The sequence below is a fragment of the Staurois parvus genome, unplaced genomic scaffold, assembly GCF_062004578.1.
Source record: "Staurois parvus isolate SC_StPar_1 unplaced genomic scaffold, SC_StPar_1.0 ptg000521l, whole genome shotgun sequence".
NCBI classification, from domain to species: Eukaryota; Metazoa; Chordata; class Amphibia; order Anura; family Ranidae; genus Staurois; species Staurois parvus.
Genome location: NW_028318317.1, coordinates 175839 through 189599, shown reverse-complemented (window position 1 = coordinate 189599; position 13761 = coordinate 175839). Strand labels below are relative to the sequence as shown.

Here is a 13761-nt window from a genome sequence, read left to right as displayed (position 1 = left end):
TATATTGCTGGAAGTATTGTCCCCACCCTCCCAATCATGTGATTCAGGTGTTCCAATCCCCTCCATGGACACAGGTGTATACAATCAAGCCCCTAGGCATGCAGACTGCTTCTACAAACATTGGTGAAAGAATGGGTCGCTCTCAGGAGCTCAGTGACTCCAAGCGTGGTCCCATGATAGGTGGTCACCTGTGCAATAAGTCCATCCGTGACATTTCCTGGCCACTAAATATTCCACGCTCAACTGTTAGTGGGATTATAACAAAGTGGAAGCAACTGGAAACAGCAGCAACTCAGCCACCAAGTGGTAGGCCATGTCACATGACAGGGCGGGGTCAGCGCATGCTGAAGCGCACAGTGCGCAGAAGCCGCCAACTGTCTGCAGAGTCAATAGCTAAAGACCTCCAAACTTGGTGTGGCCTTCAGTTGAGCCCAACAACAGTGCGTAGAGAGCTTCATGAAATGGGTTTCCATGGCCGAGCAGCTGCATCCAAGCCTTCCATCACCAAGTGCAATGCAAAGCGTCGGATGCCGTGGCGTAAAGCACGCCGCCACTGGACTCTAGAGCAGGAGAGACGTGTTCTCTGGAGTGACCAATCACGCTTCTCTGTCTGGCAATCCGATGGACGTGTCTGAGTTTGGCAGTTGCCAGGAGAATGGTACTTGCCTGACTGCATTGTGCCAAGTGTAAAGTTTGGTGGAGGGGAGATTATGGTGTGGGGTTGTTTTTAAGGGGTTGGGCTTGGCCCCCTAGTTCCAGTGAAGGGAACTCTTAAGACAACATTTTAGACAATTTCATGCTCTCAACTTTGTGGGAAGAGTTTGGAGATGGCCCCTTCCTGTTCCAACATGACTGCCCACCAGTGCACAAAGCAAGGTCCATAAAGACATGGAGGAGCCAGTTTGGGGTGGAGGAACTTGACTGGCCTGCACAGAGTCCTGACCTCAACCCCATAGAACACCTTTGGGATAAATTAGAGCGGAGACTGCGAGCCAGGCCTCCTCCCCCGACATCAGTGCCTGACCTGACAAATGTGTTTCTAGAAGAATGGTCCAACCTTCCCATAGACACCCTCCTAAACCTTGTGGACGGCCTTCCCAGAAGAGTTGAAGCTGTTATAGTGGCAAAGGGCGGGGCCAACTCAATATTGAACCCTACGGACTAAGACTGGGGGGCCATTAAAGGTCATGTGCGTGGAAAGGCAGGCGGCCCAATACTTTTGGCAATATGGCGTATGTGCGGAGACAGTTTGTAGTGCGATTTTAAGCCCCGTCTGGTGCGATTTCATTCAGAGGTTCAGGTGCAATTCCAATGCAAATTGTAAAGTGTAGGAGATTGGAAATCACACCTGAACCTGACTGAAAAATCGCACAGCATTCCATATCAAGCATATGTGAATGGGCTGCACAGAAAATCCTTTTCAGTCACGTGTCATGCAAATTGGTGCCGTTCAAAACGCATCCGAATTCCCATACATGTGATCTGGGGCTCAAGGAAAAAACGTTATCCCTTTACAACCACTTTAAGACACGATAGGACCAGGGGCGGACTGACCATTTGGAAACTCGGGCACTGCCCGAGGACCCGGGGTCAGTAGGGGGCCCCATGAGATGCCCCTGGTACCTTTTTCATAGGCTTTTTTGGGTGTGGGCAAGGACACAGGGGCCCCATGATCCCCCATTGCCATGAGTTGTCAGTCTGTCCCTGGATAGGACTGAGTCAGCCCCCCCCCCCTGTCTACGGCCTAGAGAATTCTATTGTCCCCTCCTGTACTCCTTAAGCTACCCATTCCATATCTCACCTGATCGAGATTTACATTCCTGAACCTGTTATAATGTACCTACCAAAACTCGAAAAAAAAATTTTTTTTAATGGATATGAATGTACTTTCGTAATTGTAAACAACTCTTAAAAAACTAGTAAAAAGTTAGAAAATAAAATTCTAGTTGCCTGGCTGTGATGACCTTCTGACTTTAAGGGCTTGTTCACACTTGACTTTATTTCTAACTCTTGCCAAACGCCCCTATAGCATTTGACAGGCATTTGGGAAGTATTTTTAACGCTCCTCAAACACTCCCCAAATGCCCAATGCTCGGTTTTGAGGTGGTTGATAGGCGTTTGCCAAGAGTTAAAACCGCAGCACAAACGCCTAGAATGAATTTTAATGGTATTAACGCTCCGCAAACGCACCACAAACACCTGCCAGGCATTTGTGGAGCGGCACCATAGACTTGAATGGGAGGCTTCAACTCCTCCTGACTCGACACGAGGCATCAGTTTTGCTGTAACGCTAACGCTTTAGTGTGAACAGCGCTGTGTGCTGCCATGTGCAGAATTTTTATAGGCGTTTGAGAAGCGCTAAAAACACTTCCCAAACGCCTGTTTGACGCCTGCTGACAAAGCTAGTGTGCACATGGAGCGTTTTAAAAACGCTGGTAACGTTGGCCTTGTAAAGTCACGTTAAAAACGTGAGTTTTTTAGCGTTTTTGCATTAGCGTTTAGTGGCGTTTTGACGCGTTTGTGGTTTTTACCCAAAAAAACTTATATTCAAAAAACCTGCCAAAAACGGCGGTTTGCAGCGATTTACTGCATTTTGCTGCGTTTTTCAGCGTTAGAGCGTTTTTACAGCTAAAAAACTCCTCTAGAAGCCCACTAGTTCTGTGGTTTTTGTCCAGCCAAAAAACGCCCCAGCTAAAAAATGTTGATTCCAGTCTGTGTGTGTATGGACTCATAGGATAACATGCTGGGGGGTTTACTGGCTGTGGAAAAAAACGTCAAAAGCCAAAAACAGCCGCTGTAAAAATGTCCGGTGTGCATGAGGACTAATGCATTATATACATGCTACCTATCCCAGGGGGTGCCGGTGGCACTGATATCCTTCGCCTAGGTGAATGATGGTGAACAGGGGGGGGGGGTTGGGGGGTCAAGCGAAAGCTAAAATAGAAAAAAAAAAGTAACCAAAAAAAAAAAAAAAAAGCTGGGCGGGATGCACATGAGCCAAGTCATCAGCTTAGGTGAAGATCCACAAGTAGGACTCACACCAGCAGTAACAATGAACTGTAGGGGGAGATATAGCTACAGTTGTACTCAAATGTTTCCCTCCCCTGGCAGACATGATGACATCATGCCAAAAACTGTCTTTTATTTATGGATGATGATCATATGAAGCCATTTATTATCACATCGTTGTTTGGCTCCTTTTTAAATCCCAATAACAGAAATCACCCAAATGGCTCCGATCAAAAGTCTCCGCCCCCCGGAATGTTCTGCCTTGGTACAGACACACAAGGTGACACACACAGGGCACAATGACCATTAAAGGTTCATTTCCCACATCTGTGGCTTTTTAAATTGCAATTAGTGTCAGTGTATAAATAGTCAGCGAATCTGTTCGCTCTCACATGGATGCACTGAGCAGGCTAGATACTGAGCCATGGGGAGCAGAAAAGAACCGTTAAAGAAACCTGTGTGACAAGGTAACTTTATAAAGATGGAAAGGGATATAAACAAATATCCAAAGCCTTGAATATGCCAGTCAGTACTGTTCAATCACTTGTTAAAAAGTGGAAAATTCAGGATCTCTTGATACCGAGCCAAGAAAGGTAGACCAAGAAAGATTGCAGCCAGGACTGGCAGAAGAATTGCAAAGTGGAAGAAAAACGAGAAGCGCACCAACCTTACGCATTACCTCAGTAACCAAACTTTATTGATAAAGGAATGGTACTCAAAAACAGAGACTAAAATCAGGCATGTAAGTCCTCCAAGGGACTTCAGAGACAAGAAGCCAGCGTGAATCCCATCATGGGGGTAGACACTCAGTACAGCTGACGCGTTTTGAAGGCCATGCCTTCTTCATCAGAGCTCTTTCGAGACATCCCAACTGATAGAAAGGCAACAGTAACACAAATGACCACTCATTACAACCAAATTATGCAGAATACCAGCTCTGAACACACAAGTTGAACCTTGAAGCAGATGGGCTACAGCAGCAGAAGACCACACCGGGTTCCACTCCTGTCCGCTAAGAACAGGAAACGGAGGCTACAATTCGCACAGGATCACCAAAATTGGACAATAGAAGATTGGAAAAATGTTCACACAGCAAAGTCGCTCCGGGTGAGTAGTATGGATCGGCCACTGACCAGTGGTTATGAATAAACAATAGTTTTGAGTATGAAACACGTTAATCTTTTTGTTCCTGACACTGTCCCTGATATGGATTTTATCAATAACAAGTAAAGATTGAAGAGTGCAGCAGATTCCGTATTTTCTTTGGCCATTAGAAAAACGTTGTCTGGTCTGATGAGTCTCAATTTCCCTATAGATGGTTGTGTGGGAAAATCCCAGAAGATCAGCAGTTTCTGAAATCCTCAGACCAGCCTGGCAGTCTGGCACCAACAACCACGCCACGTTCAAAGTCAATAAATCCCCTTTGTTCTCTATTCTGATGCTCAGTTTGAACTTCAGTAAGTTGTCTTCACCACGTCTAGATGACTTAATGCATTGAGTAGCTGCATTGTGATTGGCTGATTAGCCATTTTTATTACCAAGCAATTGAGCAGATGGACCTAATAAAGTGGCCGGTGAGGGTATGTGTCCTATACAGGGGCGGACTGACCATTTGGAAACTCGGGCACTGCCCGAGGGCCCGGGGTCAGTAGGGGGCCCCATGAGATGCCCCTGGTACCTTTTTCATAGGCTTTTTTGAGTTTGGGCAAGGACACGGGCCCCATGATCCCCTATTGCCCGGGGGCCCCATGAGTTGTCAGTCTGCCCCTGGTCCTATAGGCACCAAAGAACTCCGAAATGGCCCTAACATGGTGAGGAAACTATTGTGTTGGTCTAACAATAAGCACCTATAGACATTGGGGTGCTTCGCCTGCCTTTATATCCAGTCTGTTCTCTAGGTGGAAATCAAATTAGGAGTTTCATAGCACTGGATCTAAAAAGTTCTGCAAATGTTCCACCCAGAATAAAATAAATGGTTTTGGATTCACCAGACATAAATATTAAAATCTAATCTTGTCCATGGATGACTTCACTAACCTAGCTCATGACCAACATGAGGATTGGTTGTATTTATCTCTGTAAATCGAAGGTCCAGCTTACCTCCCCAGGTCAGGAATGTCCTTCCTATGTTCTTCTCATAAACTCAGCTCCAGCTAATTGTCCCGAAGGTGAATTATCAGTGAGAATGTGGGAAAGACAGAGAAGAGTCTGGTCCTGATGTTCTCTAGCTGCAGCAAAACCCCCAAACAAAACAGAACTATCGAGGCCGGAGAAATTAGCTGAGGCCCACAGAACGTACAGAAAAGGCTGCTGGGAGCGAGTGCCTGGTCAGTGGACGCAAAGCACTGTGGGCTGCTGAACTTCTATTAGGAGGCATTGTCCTGGAGTAAGATCCAGCAAATGTGTTCTAGTCATCTCTCATTCCACAATTACCGTGTGCTGTTCTACGTTACCGACTCGCCTGTTACTCACATTGATGGTTGAGAAATGACAGATAAAGACGATACAGTTACTTCCAGAGCAGGACTGGGAACCTAGGCGAGGCTGGGGGGGGGGGGGGTGTAGCAAATGCATCCTGCTGGCCCTTTCATGGAAAGAACAGATTTCCACAGGGTTTTCATTTTCAGAGAATAGGTACAGGTACTACCCCCTTCTGAATCAACCCCTTGTCTCCGCACACTACCTGTCTCCCAGTACCACCTCTATACCATACCTATCTCCCAGTACCACCTATGTGGCCTACCTATCTCCCAGTACCACCTCTATACCATACCTATCTCCCAGTACCACCTATGTAGCCTACCTATCTCCCAGTACCACCTCCGTACCCTACCTATCTCCCAGTACCACCTCTATACCATACCTTTCTCCCAGTACCACCTCCGTATCCTACCTATCTCCCAGTACCACCTCCGTACTCTACCCATCTCCCAGTACCACCTCCATACCCTACCTATCTCTCTGTACCACATTTGTATGCTACCCATCTCCCAGTACCCCCTCCATACCCTACCTATCTCCCAGTACTAACTCCGTACCCTACCTATCTCCCAGTACCACCTCCGTACTCTACCCATCTCCCAGTACCACCTCTGTACCCTACGCATCTCCCTGTACCACCTTTGTACCCTACCTATCTCCCTGTACCACCTTTGTACCCTACCTATCTCCCAGCACCACCTCCATACTCTACCTATCTCTCTGTACCGCCTTTGTATGCTACCCATCTCCCAGTACCCCCTCCATACCCTACCTATCTCCCTGTACCACCTTTGTATGCTACCCATCTCCCAGCACCACCTCCATACCCTACCTATCTCCCTGTACCACCTTTGTACCCTACCTATCTCCCTGTACCACCTTTGTACCCTACCTATCTCTCTGTACCACCTTTGTACCCTACCCATCTCCCAGTACCACCTCCATACCCTACCTATCTTCCAGTTCCACCTTTGTATCCTACCTATCTCCCAGTACCACCTCCGTACCCTACATATCTCTCTGTACCACCTTTGTATGCTACCCATCTCCCAATACCCCCTCCATACCCTACCTATCTCCCAGTACCAACTTTTACCCTACCTATCTCCCAATACTACCTCCGTACCCTACCTATCTCCCAGTACCATCTCTATACCCTACCTATCTCCCAGTACTACCTCCGTACCCTACCTATCTCCCAGTACCACCTCTGTACCCTACGCATCTCCCTGTACCACCTTTGTACCCTACCTATCTCCCTGTACCACCTTTGTACCCTACCTATCTCCCAGCATCACCTCCATACTCTACCTATCTCTCTGTACCACCTTTGTATGCTACCCATCTCCCAGTACCCCCTCCATACCCTACCTATCTCCCTGTACCACCTTTGTACCCTACCCATCTCCCAGCACCGCCTCCATACCCTACCTATCTCTCTGTACCACCTTTGTATGCTACCCATCTCCCAGCACCACCTCCATACCCTACCTATCTCTCTGTACCACCTTTGTATGCTACCCATCTCCCAGAACAACCTCCATACCCTACCTATCTCCCTGTACCACCTTTGTACCCTACCCATCTCCCAGCACCACCTCCATACCCTACCTATCTCTCTGTACCACCTTTGTATGCTACCCATCTCCCAGTACCACCTCCATACCCTACCTATCTTCCAGTTCCACCTTTGTATCCTACCTATCTCCCAGTACCACCTCCGTACCCTACATATCTCTCTGTACCACCTTTGTATGCTACCCATCTCCCAATACCCCCTCCATACCCTACCTATCTCCCAGTACCAACTTTTACCCTACCTATCTCCCAGTACTACCTCCGTACCCTACCTATCTCCCAGTACCACCTCTATACCCTACCTATCTCCCAGTACTACCTCCGTACCCTACCTATCTCCCAGTACCACCTCTGTACCCTACGCATCTCCCTGTACCACCTTTGTACCCTACCTATCTCCCTGTACCACCTTTGTACCCTACCTATCTCCCAGCACCACCTCCATACTCTACCTATCTCTCTGTACCACCTTTGTATGCTACCCATCTCCCAGTACCCCCTCCATACTTTACCTATCTCCCTGTACCACCTTTGTACCCTACCCATTTCCCAGCACCGCCTCCATACCCTACCTATCTCTCTGTACCACCTTTGTATGCTACCCATCTCCCAGCACCACCTCCATACCCTACCTATCTCTCTGTACCACCTTTGTACGCTACCCATCTCCCAGCACCACCTCCATACCCTACCTATCTCCCTGTACCACCTTTGTACCCTACCCATCTCCCAGTACCACCTCCATACCCTACCTATCTTCCAGTTCCACCTTTGTATCCTACCTATCTCCCAGTACCACCTCCGTACCCTACATATCTCTCTGTACCACCTTTGTATGCTACCCATCTCCCAATACCCCCTCCATACCCTACCTATCTCCCAGTACCAACTTTTACCCTACCTATCTCCCAGTACTACCTCTGTACCCTACCTATCTCCCAGTACCACCTCTATACCCTACCTATCTCCCAGTACTACCTCCGTACCCTACCTATCTCCCAGTACCACCTCTGTACACTACCTATCTCCCAGTACCACCTCCGTACCCTACCTATCTCTCAGTACCACCTCCGTACCCTACCCATCTCCCAGTACCACCTCCGTACCCTACCCATCTCTCAGTACCACCTCCGTACCCTACCCATCTTCCAGTACCACATCCGTAGCCTACCCATCTCCCAGGACCACCTCCGTACCCTATCTATCTCCCAGTACCACCCATTTGGTGGGGCTAAATAATTTCTATGGAATTTCTTAATAAAAGGTTTTTTTTTTTTCCCCCTCAGAGAATAGGTGTAGGTACTCCCCCTTTCTGAGTCACCCCTTGTCTCCACTCCGTACCTACCTTTGAGCATTGTCCCTTGGTTACACCCCGAACCCACCTACCTGTATGGCCCTTTTAGAGAATAAGGAACCAAATATAGTTTTGTGGTGCTAAGTAACTTGGATGAAATGTGTTAATGATAATAAAAAAGCAGTAGAACAGATCCCCTGCAGCCAGCAACACAAGATCACCCCCAAGAAAAAAAAAAAGACCCCACATCCAGCAACAATATACCCCTCCAGCATGATTATACCCCTGCCAGAAATAGATCTCTTAGCAGCCAGCATCAGTAGACCCCTTCTTCAACAGTAGATTTGTCTCAGCAACATAAGCCACCCTCCAGCAACAATAGATCTACCACAAGCAGCAATAGATCCTCCATCAGCCACAATAGACCCCTTGCAACATTATATCCTCCCAAGTGACAACAGATCCCCTAGCACCCAGCATCAATAAACCCTCCAACACACCCCATTACCCCTAGCCATTAAATCCATTCAGTGATGGAGGTGCCGGAACTACGCTCCCCCATGTTCCCGCTGAAAAAAAGCCCTGTTAATGATAACAAGAACAACAATAAAAAAGATCCCCTGCAGCCAGCAACAATCTCCCCTCCTCCCCCCAGCAACAATAGATTACCCACCCCAGCATCAACAGACCCCCACACAACAAAAAACACACTCAGCAACATTAGATCCACCTCCCCAGTGCTTCTGGCTTTCCTCCTCTCCTTCCCACCGGCAGCTGCAAGCACACAATAAGATCCTTCGGGATGGAGAGTGGGGGAAGGATTCAGTAAATATGTCACATTTACCAGCCCTTCCTTTCCTGAATGAACACAATGAGTGATCAGTACTGATCACTTGCTGTGTTCATTCATAACTGAAGCCTAGTAAACTGTGTTTTTCTGAGGGGGGGGACCCTGTCAGGTTGCTTGTTTGGGGCCCCATGGTTTCTAACGGCAGCCCTGGGAGCACTACCTATTTCTCTATCCTTTCATGGCTGAGTCTGAGAGGTTTCTTCCGAGGCAGCATTTGTAAGCAGAATAAAGCTGTATATCCCAGACTTTGGAAAATGTCCTGAGGCAACCTCTAGAAGAAAATGTATGTTTATAATGGGGAATGGCTGAGTTGGCTAAGTGCTTCTACAAGTCAAGTGTAGGGGCCACTGGAGATTTCCATTTGAGTACAATGGCTTTTATAGGATAAAACAGGAGAAGTCCCAGCAGGACTCTCAGTGCCAGGGGTGGACTGACAACTCATGGGGCCCCCGGGAAGTAGGGAATCATGGGGCCCCTGTGTCCTTGCCCAAACTCAAAAAAGCCTATGAAAAAGATACCAGGGGCATCTCATGGGGCCCCCTACTGACCCCGGGCCTTCGGGCAGTGCCCGAGCTCCCCAATGGTCAGTCCGCCCCTGCTCAGTGCCATTGTAGGAGCCAGCCGATGAACTAACCCCAATGTACAAATGTCAAAGCTCTTGGGAATTGGGGTAAAAGCAGAACATTTTTTCCGAGGGAAGTCACTGGATTTTTCCAGGTCTGAGTTTTGTAAGTTAATTGTACAACATTTGATTGATGCTTTTTTGCTTTGGATATCATAATGGACTAAGTGAGCGCCTTATCTTTATTTATACTGAGGTCACTTTTCAGTGTATTTGCACTTAAAGGGTCAGCTGCACATTCAATATTGTCGAAAATAGGCTTACAAGGTTTAAATTATTTTTTGGTTTTCATTTTATGGTGAATAGGGTGGAGCCACTATATTGGTTGTGTTTTTTGCAAGGTCTGAGTACAGTGTCCGCCTGGAACAGAAGGAAGACCTTGGACAGGGCCATGTCCCAGATCTGGCCCTAAAGGAAAACTTTGGGCAGGGCCATGTCCCAGATCTGGCCCCAAAGGAAAACCTTGGACAGGGCCATGTCCCAGATCTGGCCCCAAAGGAAGACCTTGGGCAGGGCCATGTCCCAGATCTGGCCCCAAAGGAAGACCTTGGGCTGGGCCATGTCTCAGATCTGGCCCCAAAGGAAGACCTTGGACAGGGCCATGTCACAGATTTGGCCCCAAAGGAAAACCTTGGACAGGGCCATGTCCCAGATCTGGCCCCAAAGGAGTACCTTGGACAGGGCCATGTCCCAGATCTGGCCCCAAAGGAAGACCTTGGGACAGGGCCATGTCCCAGATCTGGCCCCAAAGGAAGACCTTGGACAGGGCCATGTCCCAGATCTGGCCCAAAAGGAAGAACTTGGACAGGTCTATGTCCCAGATCTGGCCCCAAAGGAAGACCTTGGACAGGGCCATGTCACAGATCTGGCCCCAAAGGAAAACCTTGGACAGGGCCATGTCCCAGATCTGGCCCCAAAGGAGTACCTTGGACAGGGCCATGTCCCAGATCTGGCCCCAAAGGAAGACCTTGGACAGGGCCATGTCCCAGATCTGGCCCCAAAGGAAGACCTTGGACAGGGCCATGTCCCAGATCTGGCCCAAAAGGAAGAACTTGGACAGGTCTATGTCCCAGATCTGGCCCCAAAGGAAGACCTTGGACAGGGCCATTTCCCAGAGCTGGCCCCAAAGGAAGACCTTGGGCAGGGCCATGTCCCAGATCTGGCCCCAAAGTTGTACCTTGGACAGGGCCATGTCCCAGATCTGGCCCCATAGGAAGACCTTGGGCAGGGCCATGTCCCAGATCTGGCCCCAAAGTTGTACCTTGGACAGGGCCATGTCCCAGATCTGGCCCCAAAGGAGTACCTTGGACAGGGCCATGTCCCAGATCTGGCCCCAAAGGAAGACCTTGGACAGGGCCATGTCCCAGATCTGGCCCCAAAGGAAGACCTTGGACAGGGCCATGTCCCAGATCTGGCCCCAAAGGAAGACCTTGGACAAGGCCATATCCCAAATCCAGCCCTAGATACCCAAGCGATGATCTGCTCCAGTGCTGATTTCTGGAGATTCAAGATCCACCCAAATCTCTGTGGGGTGTGCACAGTCTGCTAGACATGATGGTAACTTTAGGCATAGCTTACACAGGTAGCTCCAAGTGTAGGCATATGCAGACTGCGTCAATAGGAGATGGCATTCTTAAGTTTTGGAGTTATGTCTGCAAATTCAGATTCCCCGTATATCAACCTCCTATTTGCAATTAAGAATAAACTGCAATCCTCCACATCTTAAGCTGACTGTGAAAATGCTTAGGGCAATGTTCTGTGGAGTGTGGGAGGAAACCGGAGTACCTGGGGGAAACCCACATCATTTCAGAGCTTCCCCTCAGATATAAAGCAAGTGCACTTGTATTGCACAGCCTATTTACCTTTAGTAAATCAACCCCCTTGTATCACCCACAGTACTTGTGCAGTCCAATTGTGTACCAGTCTGCAGTAATACGATATTACCACTTGGTGGCGCACATTGTGTACTTTGTACAATGCAGTCAGAGGGCAGAGGGTGCTGCTGGGGCTCCGAGATCTGCATTCAGGGAATGACAACATCAAGGATAGTAACAAAATAGTTGCAAATGCAGTAAAAAAAAAAAATCATCTTAAATCTTTTTATCAAGTAATGTATATATACAATTGTGAGAGGAAATGTTTGAATCTTTAGCGACTGACAGAGATTTTGCAATCAATGGCTTCTAAAATCTGATCTGATCTTCATTACAGGCTATAAAAAAAGGAGAGAGAAAAAAAAAATCTTCCTGCACCCACACATCTATTGGATGTGGTTGTATCGTGGTTGCAGAGTGGTCCCCAGGGCCGTGGATAAGGGGGTACCACCAGTCCTCCTGTACGGGGCCCAGGCCAGCAGGGGTTCCAGGCAGCTGGGCAAATTTGATGTGGGCAGGGAGGGTGATCAGCACGGGGGGGGGGGGTGCAATTACTGGAACCAATCCCCTGTATGGCTCTCTCTGCAGCAGCTGAAAGCTGGCTTCTTCTCCTCTCCCTCCCACTGGCTTTCAGCTGCTGCAGAGAGAGCCGTACAGGGGATCGGTTCCAGTAATTCAAGTGTACAATCCAAACGCACACGTTCCTGCGTTAAAAATGGCTGTGTGTATAAGTGGGTGCTGCAGCGACCGTCGGCTGGAACCAAACAGAATCAGCGAGGGAAAATGTCGCCAGTACACCGAGGACCACCAATACGGGTCCAAAAGTTTTAATGAACGATCACATAGTTACAGCAAGGCAACGTTTCGGAGTCTCGCAGGACCCCTTCATCAGGCATGTGAAGGGGTCCTGCGAGACTCCAAAATGTTGCCTTGCTGTAACTATGTGATCATTCATTAAAACTTTTGGACCGGTATTGGTGATGCTTGGTGTACTGGTGACATTTTCCCTTGCGGTTCCAGTAATTGACCACCCACTCCCCCCCCACCCCCCGTTGGCACCCATCATTTTCCCCTGTATGCCCCCACCCTCGCAGTGCTCTCGGATTCCCTCCTCTCCTTCCCACGCTGCAATCACATATTAGGATTGGTCTGGATGGAAAGCAGGGGAAAGGTCTGGTAAATATGTCACATTTACCATCCCCTTCCTTTCCTGAATGAGCACAATGAGTGATTGGTACTGGTCATTCACTGTATTCACTTATGACTGAAGCGTAGTAGTATAGTATAGGGCTGTCCTGTGTCCATTGCCTGAGACATGTTAAAAAGTGTGCCTCTACCATCTGATGGTACCCTCAGCTTTGGCTGGAATGATCAGCCTGTGCTTTTCTTCTACTGCCTTCCATACTTCCTTCCCCTTGAAGGGGAGAACCAAGGAGAGGACCAAGTCCTTACTGCCTCTTCCTCAGCCCTGATGTAGTGGAGCTTTACCTTATTCCCTCAGGAGTCCAGAAAAGGGAACCTCCAGAGAACCCAGCTCTCCCCCAGGGAGAGGGGAAAGCAGGAGCACAGCAGCCTTGCCTCCTTCCCTTGCTCAACAATATTTTTGAGTTTTTGCTATTAAACACATATGGTAAAAAAAAAAAAAAATCTAATTTCGTCATAAATTTAGACCAAAATGTATTCTGCTCCGTGTCTTTGCTAAAAAAAATCCCAATATATGTAAATTAATTAGTTTATGTGAAAGTTATAGCGTTTTCAAATGGCGGTATAGATACTGGGATTTTTTTTTTTTAACATACTATTAATGACAGAGATCAGTGACCTATAGCGGGACTACAGCGGGCATTCTGACACTGGGGGGGGAACTGACTTGGTGTCACTGCCATCCCCAGTGACACCGATACAGTGATCAGTGCTAATGAAAAGCACTGACATTGTACTAATGGCACTGGGCAAGAAGGGGTTAACATCTGGGGCGATCAAAGGGTTAACAGTGTGCTGCTTTACATGATGTGCTGTATGTGTTTTACTATGGAGACATGCTATGCAGAGA

The 13761-nt window shown here is 48.2% G+C and overlaps 1 protein-coding gene across 1 annotated transcript in view; it reads right to left on the bottom strand.

Moving 5' to 3' along the window:
* LCTL (lactase like) overlaps positions 1 to 13761 on the bottom strand; it is a 99162-nt gene that overhangs the window by 75715 nt on the left and 9686 nt on the right. The window lies entirely within an intron of this gene.